Consider the following 16,559-nt stretch of genomic DNA (forward strand, 5'->3'; position numbering starts at 1 on the left):
GAAGTCAATTTATTTCAGGATCCATATTCATATATGTAAAAGCCTCTTCAAAGGTGCCATTTGTTAGGAAAGTGGCACAGGACTGAATCACAGAAGCAAGTTTATTGTCAGGAAATCTGACAAGGCTGCTTCTGTGCAAAGAGAACAGCAGCAGCAGATTTCCTCTAAGCTAAACTGATAAATCAGAGTCTGGGTTAGGCATTGGGGTTGGGCTTAGCCCTTGCTATTACAGGTGGAAAGCAAACTTCAAAACCTCAGGGAACACAGAGGGGAGGGGGCAGGAGGAGCAGGCACGTTGTCTGGTAGCCCCTGTACATAGTCAGAAAGTAGGCTAGTGTCTGTGAGCACTGTGTTCAGGGTACAGGTGGAGGTGTCAGCCTCTGTGTGAGTGTGTGGGCTCTTGCAGGAAGGGAAAAAGGGAGAGGGAGCAGGGTGAGGTGTCTGGGCAGAATGGAGTCAGTTTAACTTAACTTTCTAAATTAACCCATAGTTATGTTAACAGGCTAACCCCATTTACTTCAATGATGTTTTCTGTCAATACTATTTTGCGTATAACCTCTATAAATGTAGAAATATTGAAGTGTATGTCCTCCAGATTTAAGATTAGTTTTCTCTCTTATCCATTTAACCACCTAGTTTACCCCTCCTCCTACACAACCCATGAAGAGATAATAGCAAAATTGTGGTATGTATTGAAGTTTCTAGCTTAAAGAAATAATCCTAACTACCAATGCGCATTGTCACATGTGTGCTTTACATGCATAAACTGGTTTAACCCCTACAATATCATATGAATTGGGTCTTACTACTAGACTGATTTTAAAGAAACATGCACACAGCTAGGATTTGAATGTAAAAGACTATAATAGTTAACCTAGTCAATCCAACCCTTTTAAAGAACCAGATAATAAAAGGTTAAACGACTTACGACTTACTTGAAGACCTTGAGAGAGTTGCAATCAGAACATAAGTATGTTTCTTAGTCCATAAATGATTCTAATTTGAAAGGTTTTGTATTTTTTTATTTGCTCTGGGTCCAGATTTAGGACAGATTCTAGCTGGGCATGGTGGGTAGGCCTGTAAACCCAGGAATTGGGGAATCTGAGGCAGGAAATCACAAATTCAAGACCAGCCCAAGGAGTTTAGAAAGACTCTGTCTCTAAATAAATAAATAAAAAGGACTAGGAATGTAGCTCAGTAGTAAAGCCCTTCTCCAGTACCAAAACAAATAACCAAAACAAGAACAGATAAATAAGTTGCATTCTGTCTTTCAAAAGATGTAAGATAGGGGTTAATCAACAGAGTCTAAAATACCCTTCCAGGCTTCAGCTCTCTTTATTTCAATAAATGGTTCCATCTTTCCTTCTCCAAACCCATTTTTAGTCTCTCCCTCTCTCTTTGTTCCGATCTTTGTTTTGTAAATAATCTATTGGCTCTTCCTTCAAAATACATTCAGGATCTGACTAATGAACACCTCTACTACAATCTACATTATCTCTCATTGGACTATTACAGTACCCTAGGAACTGTCAATTCTCAACACAAAAGTCAAACCCATTAACAAGGAAGTGATGTCATACCCTTCCTCTGTTCAAAGTCTCCCTTGGCTTCCCAACATAAAGCAAAAACAAAAGTCTTCCAATAGCTTTCTATCCTCCCCTCATTACGTCTCTGACCTCACTCAGCCTTGTGTTCCTATAGGACTGTATGCAAGCTCTCAACCCCATATTCTTTGCTGTTGCTGTTTCCTCTGCTTTGAACACTTACTCATAATGGCTTGCTCCCTCTAATTGTGTTCAAATGTTGTCTTTTCAGCCAGTCCTCTACTCCCCACCCTACTTTAAATCCTAACATTTCCAAAATTTCTTATTACCACCATTATGTTTTTTTCTCTAATACTTACACAATGTAATATATGGTTTGTTTGGCTTATTCATCTTTATTACGCTTCTCTAAAATATAAGATTTAGGGGTGCAGGAATTTGTGTTATATTCTGGATCCAGATTGCTAGGAATGGTGCCTGCTACAATCTTTGTAAATATGTTGAATGAATGAATATGTGCATACACATGAGATTGTATGTGTATCATATACACACATTAACATACTGATATATAAAGGGATAAAAAGTGAACTTCTTTTTATTTGTCAGCAATTGCATATAAAGAGAAGAATTGAATGCATAGAATACAATACATCTCACTTCCACCAGCCACCTATAAGAGTGGTAAGTTTCTGTCTTTGCATGATACAAGGCAAAGATATACTCAACATTGTTAAGAGTGTTTTAAGAGTAATTGGTTTCCACTAATTGTTAAAGGCCCAAACTTTCAAAGTATTTACTTAAATAAATAGAGCCTAAAAGATTCAAGATATCTCTGTAATAATGTTCTTGTTACTAACATTTTATTTTGCTTCACTGAAACAAAGATAAAAGAGTTGGCAGCAGATTGCTGGGAATTGTCCATTATTTATAACTTACTATTTCCTACTAGCTCATGAAATACTTTCATGAATAGCACACACCTCCTCCAGGAACCACTCTTTCCCATTCTGTTCTCCCAACACCCAAATAATCTGATATTATTTATTTTATTTAAAGATCAAAGTATTCTTTTTTATTTGCTTAATATCTAAAGAAGTTCAAGAAAGCATGCATGAGAAAAATCATATAATGTCACAGTGGAGCATATGTTGATTTAGTTAGTATCAGGCAGTAGTTTTCAAAGTGTTGTCTAGTGACCCTGGGTATCCTTGTGACCCTTGCAAAGGATCTGCAAGGGGGAAATTATTTTCATAATACGGGTTGGATCTGGAAGTCCCCCAAAAAACTCATTGTTGAAAGCATGATCTCCAGTACAGTAAGGTTCAGAGTTGGGACTTTTAGGCAACAATTAGGGCTCTGACTTCATCAGTGGATTAATCCATTTGCTGTGTTAGTCCATTAATAGCTGATTGGACTATTAGGTGGTAACTGAGGGCCAGTGTGGCATGGCTGGAGGAAGTAGGTCACTGGGGGCATAGCCTTGGATTATATCTATCCCTGGACCCTTCCCCACTCTCTCTTTTCTTTCTAGCTGCTTTGAGCAAAGCAGCCTTCCTGTGTCACGTGCTTCTTCCATGATGTTTTGCCTCATCACAGAGTGAAAGAAATGGAATCTCCGGGCATGGACTGCACCTCTGAAACTGTAAGCCCAAAATAAACCTTTTCCATTCTAAGTTGTTTTTATCTGGTATTTTGGTTATAGCAGCAAAACGCTGACTAACGCACATAAAAACACTAAGTCTCTGGCTGTTCTGTTCAGTTGTACTCTCTCTCCAGAGGCTGTATGATGTGTGATATAGCAAAGTTTGAATATAGATCTAGATGTGAGAATTTGTATCTATTAAATCAGACATTAAAGAGACTTGCACAACATAAAATAATGTCATTCTACTCATTTAATTATCTTTGTTTTGGAAAACACAGCCATTGTTTATTAAATGACTATGTATGCAACTACGTTAACACTTAATGAGTCTATTCTTTTTAAATGAATTAACAAATATTTTAAACAGTTCTCAGTTTAAATTTATAATTTCGTAAATGTAGATTAACATACAAATAAAGGTTTTGGGGGTCTTCTATAATTTTTAAAAGTTTAAATATATCCTGAAGCCAGGCATATGCCTATAATCCCAGTAACTCTGAGGCAGGAAGATTGAGAGTTCAAAGTAAGCCTTAGCACATTAGCAAGGCCCTAAGCAACCTCAGTGAGACACTGTCTACAAATAAAATACAAAAAATGTGTTGGGGATGTGGCTAATGGCTAAGTGCCCCTGGGTTCAATCCCCAGTACCAAAAAAAAAAAAAAAAAAAGATATCCAGAGACAAAGAGTTTGTCAATTCTACATTGGTCTGGAGGCTATTTTATATACCAACTATCAGCTAGTTCCCGCCCCCCCACATGCCAGCAATCATCTGATCGCTATGGACATCACTTTCTCATATGTTTGGAAACAGAACAAACAAGATTCAGGAATGTACCAGTCATTATAGCTAGCAGATGAATAGAAGTAAAACCAAGAGTTTTGTAAAGCAAACTTTAATTGAAGCTTTTGCTTTCAAAGCTGATATAGAGCTTGTTCTCTTGTCCTATCATTTGATGCTGCTGTTCTTACAGTAATGGAATGATACTTTTTTAAGGCAGAACTACTTTGTCAACAATAGGATACAAGCCAATTTTGCTAGTGTTTTTCTTTTACCTAATGTGATTATCCATGCTCTTTCTATGCATAGTTGTCACTTTCCTCCTCCAGTCCAGAAGTTAAATTTCAATCATAACAATGTATGCCCAGCAAAGGGCCCAACATAAACACAGTTCCTGAGTCAAATCTTATAGTTTGACTATGAGGTCAAGCATGCCTTTCCTAACCCTAATTTTATGTATATATGACATCTGTATTGATTTTTGAAGTCTTATTTTTTTGCTATTATGTTATGACTAAAGTCTGGGCTTATTGCATTAGATAACATGATCTCTTCCCTGAGGGTAGTATTGAAAGTAAGAGTAAATGCTCTATATTATTTTTTTAACAACAGAAAAAAGTTTCCTTTAAAGCTGATTTATTATTTTAATAAGAGTCTCTTAAACAAGATATTCTATCACATAAAGGAAATAGCTTAGAGTCATGAAAGTGGCAACTATGTTTTGCAAAGTCACATTTTAAATAAACGGTTAGGATTTAGGAGTCAATTTTTAATGGTTTTATAATCATAAGCTTTTAAGATTTACATATAAAATTATATGCACATCAAAATATCAATTTAATACATTTATAACCTAAGAACTTGAAACATCTTTACAAAAGTCTCTCAGTAAGGATACTGTTTTGGAAACTGAAACCACCTTAAACATTTCAAAGAAAAGGAATTAAAGTCAGTGAATTGGTGGCAAAAAAAAAAAAAAAGTCAGAAACTTAGCCAAAAAAGAAAGATGGGAATATCCTGAAAAAGTCACTATCTCTTCTAAGGCTGGCAGAATAAAGGATTTGGTGGTATTCTTGGGAACGTTGCTAGAGTTTTTTTCTTTTCTTTTTTCTAAACTGCTGTAATAGGAAGCCAGGACCCCATATGCTCACAGAGGCTGCAGGAGCTCAGGAACTCATAGCCACAGTCACCTACCCTTACCATGCCAGAGCCAGAAACAAAACAAAAATCTATCTTTTCCCTTCTGCCTTTTTTTTGTATTAGTGTGCCTCTCATTGCCAGATCCAAACATGAATTCAGCTGTCAAAAGATTTTTTTTCTTTCTTTTTTAAAATTTCTTACATACATGACAATAGTGGAATGCATTACAATCATAATTATCCATTCACAACACCATTTTTCGTAACTCTGTATATAAAGTATGTCCACTCCAAATTATGCCATGATAAATTGTGGTATAAAGGTGTATTAAGAATTGTAATGCAAAAAGATTTTTTTAAATGACCTTTTCTAGCTCCCTTAGATAAAGCAGACTAATGATGTGCCAGTGTGAGGTTGGGCATCAAGTACGTAGTTTACGAAGGTTGAAAGTTGATGAAAAATATTGTTCCAGATGATATTCTGAAATATGGGAAGAATTACAACAGTTGATTGACTACTTAGAATGAACAAATGTTATTTTTTCACAATAATACTTCAGGTCCATGAATATCTTTATGTTCATCATCTTACTGCAAAAGACAACTGAAACCCAGAAAGGTTACCAGTGCTTGCAAATAGCCCAGAATAGATTCAAGATAAGCAGAGGAGCCTGGCTAAAGAGGAGAATGGACATGAGTTCATAAAGAATCATAGAGACATGAAGAGTCTTGGGGTCAGAAGTACCATGAACTAACACAGAAATGCTTGTTATCATCTCTAAACCTCAATTTTCCTTTATATATCTACAAAACAGGAGCTCTCCTGGATCCCAAGATTCCATTCTTTACTGGGACTTACACCATTGACTGTTCTGATTCTTAGACATGCAGATTTGTGTTGGAATTGTATCACTAACTAACTTGTGGGACTTCTCAGCCTCCATACTCACGTGAGCCAATCCCTTATAATAAATCTCTATGTATCTATGTATATCCTATTGGCTCTGTTTATCTGGATAACACTAATTAATATATCCAGTAATTCATTAATAAGCCAGTAAGTGTGTACCAACCTCTGAGCTAATGACTGTAAAGATGTGGACCTTTGATATAAGACAGTGTTATCACATGCAATTCTGTGACTTTTGTGACACAGACCCTCTCCTCCTCTCAATGCATCAGGTTCAGGTGTCACACAGGAAACTTACTCATTCATATTGCACTGTAGCCAACTTGAAGTTGAGACTGATACATGGAGGAAAACAGGATTAAGAGAATGGATTGGGTTTAATGAACCACAACTAAAGTTGACTTTTGTACTTCTCAAGTATGTGAGCTCATACAGCATAGTTTGCATTTGAAATATCTGGTATAGTTTGCATTTTAAATATCTCCCAAAGGCCCATGCATTAAAGACTTGATCCTTAGTTTGACACTAGAAGATGGTAGAAATCATTAAGAAGTCAGGTCCAATGGGAGGTTTTAGGTGGTTGAGAACATGCCCTTGAAGGAAATTGTGGGATACTGGTCTCTTTCCCTTTCCCTTTTGTTACCAAAGGTAAAGTGAGTAGGTTTCTCTACTACATGATTCCATCAAGATGTGCCACCATAGCACAAAGAAGCAGGGCAAATTGGTCATGAACTAGCAACCCCCCAAACTGTTAGCCAAAACATATATTTTCTCTTCATAAGTTAATTCTCAGGTATTTGTTATAGCAATGAAAAGCTGACTAACACACTCTCTATATTGTTTAAGTGAGTTTGAGTTAGCTTTTCATGCTTTATATTTCCTAGATGGGGTTGTATACAATCCCATATGTTTGTTTAGACTAGCATATTTCTAGCTTTTCTGCTTTCTCGGTCCTATTAAAATGTTAGACATATAAAGCAAACGTGAAATAAAAAACTGTCTTAGGCAACTGGTACATCTCTCAATTTTTGATAGAGTAAGAAAGTAGAAAAAAGGAAATAAATGAGAAATTGCCTGATAATTTTGGGTTAGATCAATATATATACAATACAATTTACATCCACAAGAGAAGAATGTGGATGCCTATGTAATAATTACCAAAACAAAAAACAAAAAAAACCACAAGACAGGAAAGGGAAGAAAGGAGGAAAAGAAGAAAGGAGGAAAGGAAGAAAGAGGGAAGGAAGGAAGGAAACATATGTTTAGATTACAAAGAAAACCGTTATAGTCAGATTTGCATTGCTGTGACTAGAAAAACTAAGCACAGGAAAGTTATTTTTGCTCACAGTTTCAAAGGTTCAGTTCATGCTTGGCTGGTTCTATCATTTTGAGCCCAAATAAGCCAACACATCATGGTAGAAGGGCATGACAGAGGGAAGCTGGGAAGTAGATAGAGAGGGAAGATGTGTGCCCCCAGTTATCTACTCCTCCAGCCATGTCGCAACTGCCTACAGTTACCATGCAGTCTATTCAAACTAGGATAGACCAATTGGAATACAGCTCTCATAATCTACTCATTTGATCTCTGACTATTACTGCATTAATACAAAAGATTTTGGGGGACACTTAATATCCAAACCATAACATTTGACCCATTGTCCCCAAAAGCTTATGTTCATGTCACAAAGCAAAATGCATTTAATCCATCTCCAAAAATGCAAGAGTCTTAGCAGTTCCACCATGCCCTAAAGTCAAAGTTCAAAGTGTTTTCTGAGACTCATGGGAAAATCTTGACTATGGAGCCCTGTGAAAATCAAAAGCAAGCTGCATAGATCCAATATATCTGTAGCATAGAGTAAACATTCCCACTTCAAAAGGGAGGGATGTGGACATAGAAAGAAAGGATGGGGGCCAAAGCAAAACCTAAATCCAGCTGGGAAAATATTTTTTATAAGTCCATTCCTGGTATCTGTGGCACATGGTAGTAAGATGTGATTTCCAAAGGGTGTGGCCAGTCCTGCCCCTTTGGCCTCTCTTGAGCATGATCTTTCTGCAGGAAGCAGCTTTTTTTCTTTTCTTTTCTTTTTCTTTCTTTCTTTTTTTTTTTTTTTTTGGCAGATGGTCCACTTTACTGGCATCTCTTAATTCCCAGTGTCTCCATTTCAGTTTGGCTTCACCTTCACAACTTCACACATCACCCTCTCAGAGACAATCTGCAGGGATTCTGACCCTGCTACACTTTGCCTAGCTTCCCATGCCCTCCTTTGAAATCCCAGTGGAAGCTTTCATGACCCTCTATCTTTAGCAACCTACTTTCCTGAAGAACCAGAACCACATTGGATGACACCAAGGTCTATCGTCAGCTTATACAGTACCCGGGTTCCCTGGGATCATGGCTACAGCAGCCTCTAGTGCAAGGGCAGTTGGGAACATTAAAACAACTTCCTAAGCCCCTTCCCATACTCTCCTTTGCAAGCCAGGGGCCCCTTGTATCTTTTCTCAAAGGAATTTTCCCTTCTACATACTTGAGCCTGCAATGAGAGTAGTTTTGCAAATTCCTGAGATGTCTTCAGTCATCTTCTGTGTTGTCTTTATGAAAAGTGCTTAGCATCTTTGGCTGTAATCTCTTTTAACAATCATGTCTTGTTTGACCCCAGTTTTAAATGCACTTATGTACTTTTATGGCCAAACTGAAGGTTTTAAAAGTTCTTCAGCTGTATTTTCTGCTATTGATTTTCATAGTAAGCCCATCTAAAAGCTTCCAGCCATATCCATACCATAAACTGAATGCTGTGCTGCCTTGAAATTTCCTCTGCCGGATTAATTAGTCCATCACCTTTAACTTCAGCCTCACACAAAGTTGCAGATGTGGGCAAAATGTTGACAAGTTCTTTGCCAGAATGTAACATATGTTGGTCTGTAGTCTAATTCCCAATAGAGTCATTTCCCTCTGTTATTTCATGAGCACAGTCCACATTCCTATTGGTATTCTGTTCTGATCTCCCACCAGGATCACTCATTAAGCTCTGCTTACAACAATCTAAGGCTTCTTCAGCCTGCATCCCCAACTTTTCCAAACACACCCAGCAAACTAGCACCAAAGGTTTCTGAACCACAAGGTCAGGCTAGTCACATCAATGACATCACTTCTCAGTACCAATTTCACTACCAGTGTCAGTCAGCTTTGCATTGCTGTGACCCAAATGCTTGACAAGAACAACTTAGAGAAGGGAACATTTATTTTGGCTGATGGTTTCAGAGGTTCTGTCTATGCTTAGCTGGTTTCATCACTTTGGGTCCAAAGTGAGGCAACGTGTCATGGAAGAACGGCATGGCAGAGGAAAGCTTCTCAGGACATGGAGACTGGGAAGAAATAGAGAGAGGAAAAATGCACACTTCTGGGGCCTGCCCCCATGACCCACTTCCTCCCGCCAGGTCCTACCTGCCTAGAATAAATTCATTAGCATTTTTTAATTGTGGGCAAAATTTTTCTCAGGAAAACATTTGTACTCTTATAAGTTTTAGTATTAAAAATAATGAAAATATGAACTTAAAAAAGGAAACAGAAATAGAGGAATGTTATGTTTTGGACATGAAACATTCCCAAAGACTTATATGTTGAAGTCTTTCCCCCATTGCATTAATATCCAGAAAGAAGGTTATTGGGAAGTGATTGGATCATGACCTCTTCAGTGGATTAATCCATTGATAGATTATTTGCCAATATTAGAGGGAGGTGGTAGAAACAGTAGGAGGTGGACCTTAGTTGGAGAAAGTAGGTCAGTGGGGTAGTTCCCTGGAAAGGTATGTCTGTTCCTAGCCCCTTTATTTCTCTCTTACTTCTAGGCTGCCATGATATGAGCAGCTCTACTCTGCCATGTCCTGCTACCAAAATGTTCTGCTTCAGTTCATGTCCTAAATAATGAAGCTGACCAACCATGTCCTGAAACCTCTGACAGCATGTGCTAAAATAATTTTTTTCTCCTCTAAGTTGATTTTACCAGGAATTTTGTCACAGTGATGAAAATCTAACAAAAGGAATAATATACTAAATAAGAAAGTCAAAGTAGAATTGATAATCCAAACATATCATTTTGTTGTAAACATAAATGCACAAAACAACAGGTAAATCTTGGAAAAATTTCATTGATAAAATGATATAAAAAAAGAATAAAAAGTAAAAACAACTATAGATATTAAATAAGTTAATATTACTAGGCAACACCATACTGATAAATTTGAAAATCTCAATCACATTAGTACCTTGGAACATGCCAATCTTTATGCAACAAGAAAAACCATCCTGCATCCTTTCATTCTCTACAAGATCACACTCTTTTAGTGTCACTGGAGTATTTACCATTATTGGACATGTAAATTTTTAAAAATTTATTTTCTTTTTTCTCTTCTGAGAACGTAAGTTCCTTGAGAATAGGGTTCTGTGCGTCTTTATTGCCCAATGCACATAGAAGAGGTATGTATTGGGTATCAGAAAGAATCTTAGGAAAACAAAAACTTAGAATCACAAAACATATACAGTAATCATGGAATTAGCTTACTATTTCCAAGACATGACAATTTGCTTTTGAGCATTTTCAACTTTCAATAAATAAAAACTCTCCATATTATATAAAACCCTTGATAGTCCAGAAAATGATGACCAGATACTCAATTATATAAATTTCAAAATTTATACAAAGAATGAATTTACAAATTCTTAAAATCAGAAGAGGTTCATGTGAAACATACTAATATACCAGTGGATGGATACTGGTTTTGAAATAGATGAGTATACTTTGTCTCATAGTTACTAGAGTGCTTTAAAAAATAGTGGTAGTTAAAATAATTATGTAGAATTTATTATTACAAAAATAATTAGGATTGGTTTATCCAGACCCTGTCTCTTAAAAAATTAAAATGGGCTGGGAGTGTAAGCTCAGTGCTACATCGTCCCCTGGGTTCAATTGCCACCACCGCAGAAAAATAATTAAAAAAAAAACAAAAAACATGAAGCCAGGTGCAGTGAGTGGCATGTGCCTGTAATCCCACCAGCTCGGGAGGCAGAGACAGGAGGATTGCAAGTTCAAAGCCAGCCTCAACAACAGCAAGGTGCTAAGCAACTCAAAGAAACCCCGCCTCTAAATAAAATACAAAATAGGACTGAGGATGTGGCTCAGTGTTTGAGGGGCCCCTGAGTTCAATCCCTAGTACCTGTCCCCACCCCCCACCCCCAAAAATGAACACTTTGGTGTAAGTATATGCCTTCAACCTTGGAGAGGTGGTCTGTTACTTTCTCATCAAGACATTGGCCCACTTTGTTTCCTGCTTTACTATTAATCACTTCCAGAATGATTCATCTTTATATAATTATTTCTTTGAAAAAAAAAAAAGAACGGTCTTGCACCAAGGTTAAACTGGCAAATCATAACATTGCTCTACATTGGTACACTTCCCAAAATCTGTATTATTCATTTGTGCAGCAGACATCTGTTGTCTATATCTGCCAAAAATCCATTTCCCCTTCTTTTTGAAATGGTGCCCTGAAATTACATTGGGAAAGCTATTCCTTTTCTATGGATATGACCATGAAAATGTTAATCCAAGTGTCCCCATTTTCCTTGGCCAGGGGATAGACATGTGACCCAAATCAGATTCGGGGTTCATGTGGATTGCAAAAAAAAAAAAAAAAAAAGTGGAAAAAGCAGTTGGTGCTGATTAATCCCATCTGGCTTTAACTGTCCATTTGTTTCTATTATCCCAAGATACAGTTTGGTTCCTGACTTTAGACTGACTCAAAGGTGGTTTAAAGGTGTCCGTATTCTTCAATCCTACTTTCTTGTGTGTGTTGAGATGGGTTGATTCCTGTGTCTTGCACTTAAGGAATCCTAACTAATGCACACTTTCTATCCATTTGAATTTTTCCATATATAAGTTTTTCCCCCCAAACTCAGAAACTATAGCCCTAATTAAACAGACAAAAGAGGTAAGGTTTCTGACCAACACCAGCCATCTGGTTTATTTTTCTTATGAGATGTTGGATCTATTCACAGGATATGGTTAAGATCAGATCACACCTAGAATGTGGTTACTGATGTCAAATGACTGTCATCACTCATATTCCAAATACAAGTAGTTATTTCTTCCTAGCCAATCTCTACCCATTTAATTTCTTTTTATTATTTTGCTGTACAGAGTAGGACCTCCAGTACAAAATTCAACAGAAGTGGTACTAGAAGATATCTTAGTCTTTTTCCTAAAGAGAATATATCTGTAATTTCATCAAAAAATATTATATTTTTTGAAGGTTTTTAGTAGATAACTTTGACAGGATGATGCTTTTCTATTTCTACTTGCTAAGAGTTTGTAATTATTATTATTATTATGATTATGATTGGGTATTAAAATATTAAAAATATTCTCTGTACTTATGGAGATTATATGTTTTCTTTTCCTAATTTCTTAATGTGGCAAATTGCAGTGATGGAGTTTCTAATATAAAAAGTAGAATTCCTAATATGAAAATATCTTTTGGTATAGACACTCCCAACTTAGTCATAAGATACTCACCATGGGATACTCCCAATTTAGTCATGGTACACTCACACACATGCACACACAAACACAGAAGCATGGGCAGATTCCATTTGCTAATATTTTATCTAGAGGGTTTATAGCCTAGATGACATCCACCTATAATTTTCTTTCCTTATAGTATTTTTGTATGATTCTAGAATGAAAGCTATATTGGTCTCAGAAAATGAGATACTAGAGGAAAATTTCTTATTTTTCTGTCTTTTAAAATAGTTTGTATGATTTAGGGTTCATAATTTACTTGAAACAGTAATTCCCAAACTTCAGCATGAATCCTTGCTTATACATATTCATTAGCCTCACACCCAGAGTTTCTAATTTAGTATGTATGAAGTGAACTTGAGAATTCACACCTCTAACAAGTGCTTTTGTTCTGAGAACTAGAATTTTAAAACTACCTTAAAATTTGGGAAAATTGATTTCTAAAATCCACTGGACTGATTTGCTTGGTTTTATTAAGTGGTGGATGGATTTTAAACTATTCACTAATATTATGATGTAGCTCTTGTTAAGGTAACTTTGACATCCATTTTGGTGAGATTTCTCTAAGAAATGGTCATTTAGTCCAGGGTTTCATTTACATTGACAGTTATTCAGGACATTCTCTTATAATGCTTTAAATTTTTACCACATTGGGTCTTATTTTTCACTTCCAATATTATTTATCTGTGACATCTCTGGTGTGCTGCAGCTGACTTGATTTGGCTGCCCATAGCCAATTGTCTATGTATTTCTCTCAGTTTGCAGTCAGTGACATCATACTGATAGATTAGAATCAACTATGGTAAGAATAGTTACACTATTCTAATCATAAACCTCTATAAATAGGGGAATACCCTCACCCAGAGAGCTGGTCTACCAGCAAAACACCACTACTTTCTTCTCTCTTTCTAACACTCTCTCCTTTTCCTCCTTCTCTCTCTCTCTCTCTCTCTCTCTCTCTCTCTCTCTCTCTCTCTCTCCCCCCCATCTGATTTGTTACAGATTTTTACATTTTATTTGTGTTTTAAAAATAATTTTGGTTTCTTTTATTGTCTTTTTATCCTTGTTTTTAATATAAATTTGTATTTTATCTTAGTTTTATGATTCTCTTTGTTCTATTTCAAGAATTTATCCACTTTTTAAAGTTCTTGGGTGGATATTTAACTCATTAATTCTTCTTACTTGTTTTGCAATATATGCTTCTGAGACCCCATTTTCCTCTTAAATATGCCTAATTGTATTCCACAAGTTTTTCTATAAGGGAGTTTAATTGTAATTCATGATTTAATATTTACCACTAATCACTGTCCATTAGGATTTCTTCTTTGATTCATGGCTTACCTAGGACTGTCCTCTTTTAAATGTTCACACATTCGGCAGTATGATCTTGATGTACTTGTTTATTTTTAAGCTATTTTTGTTATTAATATTTTTATTTTATAGTAGAGTAGTTATAGAATGTGGCATACATGTTATATGAGTTTTTAGTATTTGTAAAGACTATTTGCGACCCAGAACCTGTTCGACTTTGAAAAATATTTCATTTGAGCTTGAAAAGAATGTGTATTCCTTAATTGTTCTGTAAATAACTATTTCTTTTCATTTTTTTTGTGCTCAAAACTTATAAACCTTTTTACCTATTTTTTTTTTTCTGAGAGAAATTTGTTAAAATGTCCCACTATTTAGATCCTTTGTTGCTCTTTGGTCTTTCTTTTTGCATTAGAATCTCAGCCCTGACTAAAATATATTGTCCAATACATCATGGACGAGGACATGGGTTTCACCTTCCGTTCTGTAGTGTTTCTTTACAGCTGACTATGGTTCTTGGATTTTTCTTGTCTATCCTTCAAGCTAAAATTCATCTAATTGCCGCAGTCTGGCTGGGCACAATCAGGAGCCACTTGTCAAAAGAAACTAACTTTATTTTTAGAACCACACACCCCAAACAAAACAGCCTCTCAGGAAAAACCCTCAGAGCCTCAACTGCCACCACCGGCTTTCCACAAGCCTCTCTCTCCCACACCAGCTTCTCTCCACCTCCCACAATCCTCCTGCTCTTGAGGCCGATTGGCTGGGTCACGTGGGCGGAGCCAAAAAAGTCCCCCAATGAGCAGCTCCCTGGTCTGAAAGGGCAGGGAAACAGCCCAATGAGCATCACTGCAGAGGAGCCAATCAGCTAGATGTTGCTGGGGCCGCTGTGAGCCAATCATCAGCCGGCAGCTGGAAGTTTGCTGGCAGCTGGAAGTTTGCTGGCAGCTGGAAGTTTGCTGGGGCCCCTTCGGCTGTGGCTCTCAACATCTAATTTTTAAAATTCATCTAATTCATCATGAATTTTTAAAACATTTTTTGCAGACTTTTCTGTATGTGTTCAGGGAGAGAGAGAAACCGTCCATGCCAGCTCAGCTGGTCTTGTTCACCTGTGCTCTTCTTGTGCTTTCCAATCCTACCTTTTATTTCTTTTTTGCTAAGATACAAATTATAACTTTTATATTTGTTAATTTCTTTCATCTTGATCTTATTTTTTCAGTTGCTATTCTTTTTTCTTCATTTATTAGATTGGAACCTTTATTTTTTTCTTTGCTTAATTTTACAAAAGCAATAAAGAATTTTAACTTCTCAATGGAGAGCTTTTTAAGGACAAGTATGTTTTGAATATATTATCTTAGCTCCCATTTGTCATTGTCTATTCTTTATCTGCTTTTTAAAAGTTCACTGAGATTTTGTTATGAAAAATAATGCAAATGTTTGTTTCATATTATAAGAATGCTTGAAAATGACGAGTAACTTTTTAAGAAATAAATTTATAAGATTTTTCAGTTATAGACTATAATTTTTATGAATTCACCATCTGTAAATGAGAAGGATATAGTGAATTTATTTCCTTCTCTTATGTAGCATATTACATATATAGACATTAATATATAGTTTATGTAATTCAGCAGTTGGCCAATACTCAATATTGATTTAAAAGGTAAATGGATGGAGTTAGAGAAGATAATGTTAAGTGAAGTTAGCCAATCCCCCCCCCCCAAAAAAAAAAAAAAAATGCTGAATGTTTTCTTTGATGTAAGGAGGCTGATTCATAGTGGGGTAGGGAGAGGGAGCATGGGAAGAATAGATGAACTCTAGATAGGGCAGAGGGGTTGGAGGGGAAGCGAGGGCCATGGGATTATAAATGATGGTGGAATGTGATGATCATTATTATCCAAAGTACATGTATGAAGACATGAATTGATATGAATATACTTTGTATACAATCAGAGATATGAAAAATTATGTTCTATATGTGTAACAAGAATTGTAATGCATTCCATTGTCATATATAAATTAAAAAAAAAGTGATTAGAGGGCTGGGGTTATAGCTCAGTGGTAGAGTGCTTGCCTAGCATGCATGAGGCACGGGGTTCCATCCCCAGCACCACATAAAATAAAAACCAAACAAACAAAATAAAGGTATGTGTCCATCTACAACTAAAACTATTTTTTTTAAAGTGATTAGAATTATCCCTTAAATTGGGCTGAGGCTGTGGCTCAGTGGTAGCGCACTTGCCTGGAATGTGTGAGGCACTGGGCTCGATCCTCAGCACCACATAAAAGTAAATAAAAAAATAAAGGTCCATCGACAACTAAAAAAATAGTAAAAAAAAGAATTATCCCTTAAAAACAAATTTTAAATACTAACAATTAAATTGTTTTAAAAACTAAGCTAAACACATTCTAGTTTAATACCATTGAGTCTGTGTGACATGCTATTAGTGAAAAATAAGAAGCAAATTCTGTAGGGTTTTGAAATGTCAAAAAAGTATACTTTTATTAATAAAAATTGTTTTGTAGTATAGATTATAGATTTTTTTAAAGTTTTGATTTAATTACATAGTAAACATTAGAAAGGTACATGTAAGTTTTGAGCAAGATAATATTATGGTGAAGCAGGTGGTAAAGAATAATATGTCTGATATTGATAGG

Source organism: Marmota flaviventris, chromosome 6, assembly GCF_047511675.1.
Source record: "Marmota flaviventris isolate mMarFla1 chromosome 6, mMarFla1.hap1, whole genome shotgun sequence".
Taxonomy (NCBI): Eukaryota; Metazoa; Chordata; class Mammalia; order Rodentia; family Sciuridae; genus Marmota; species Marmota flaviventris.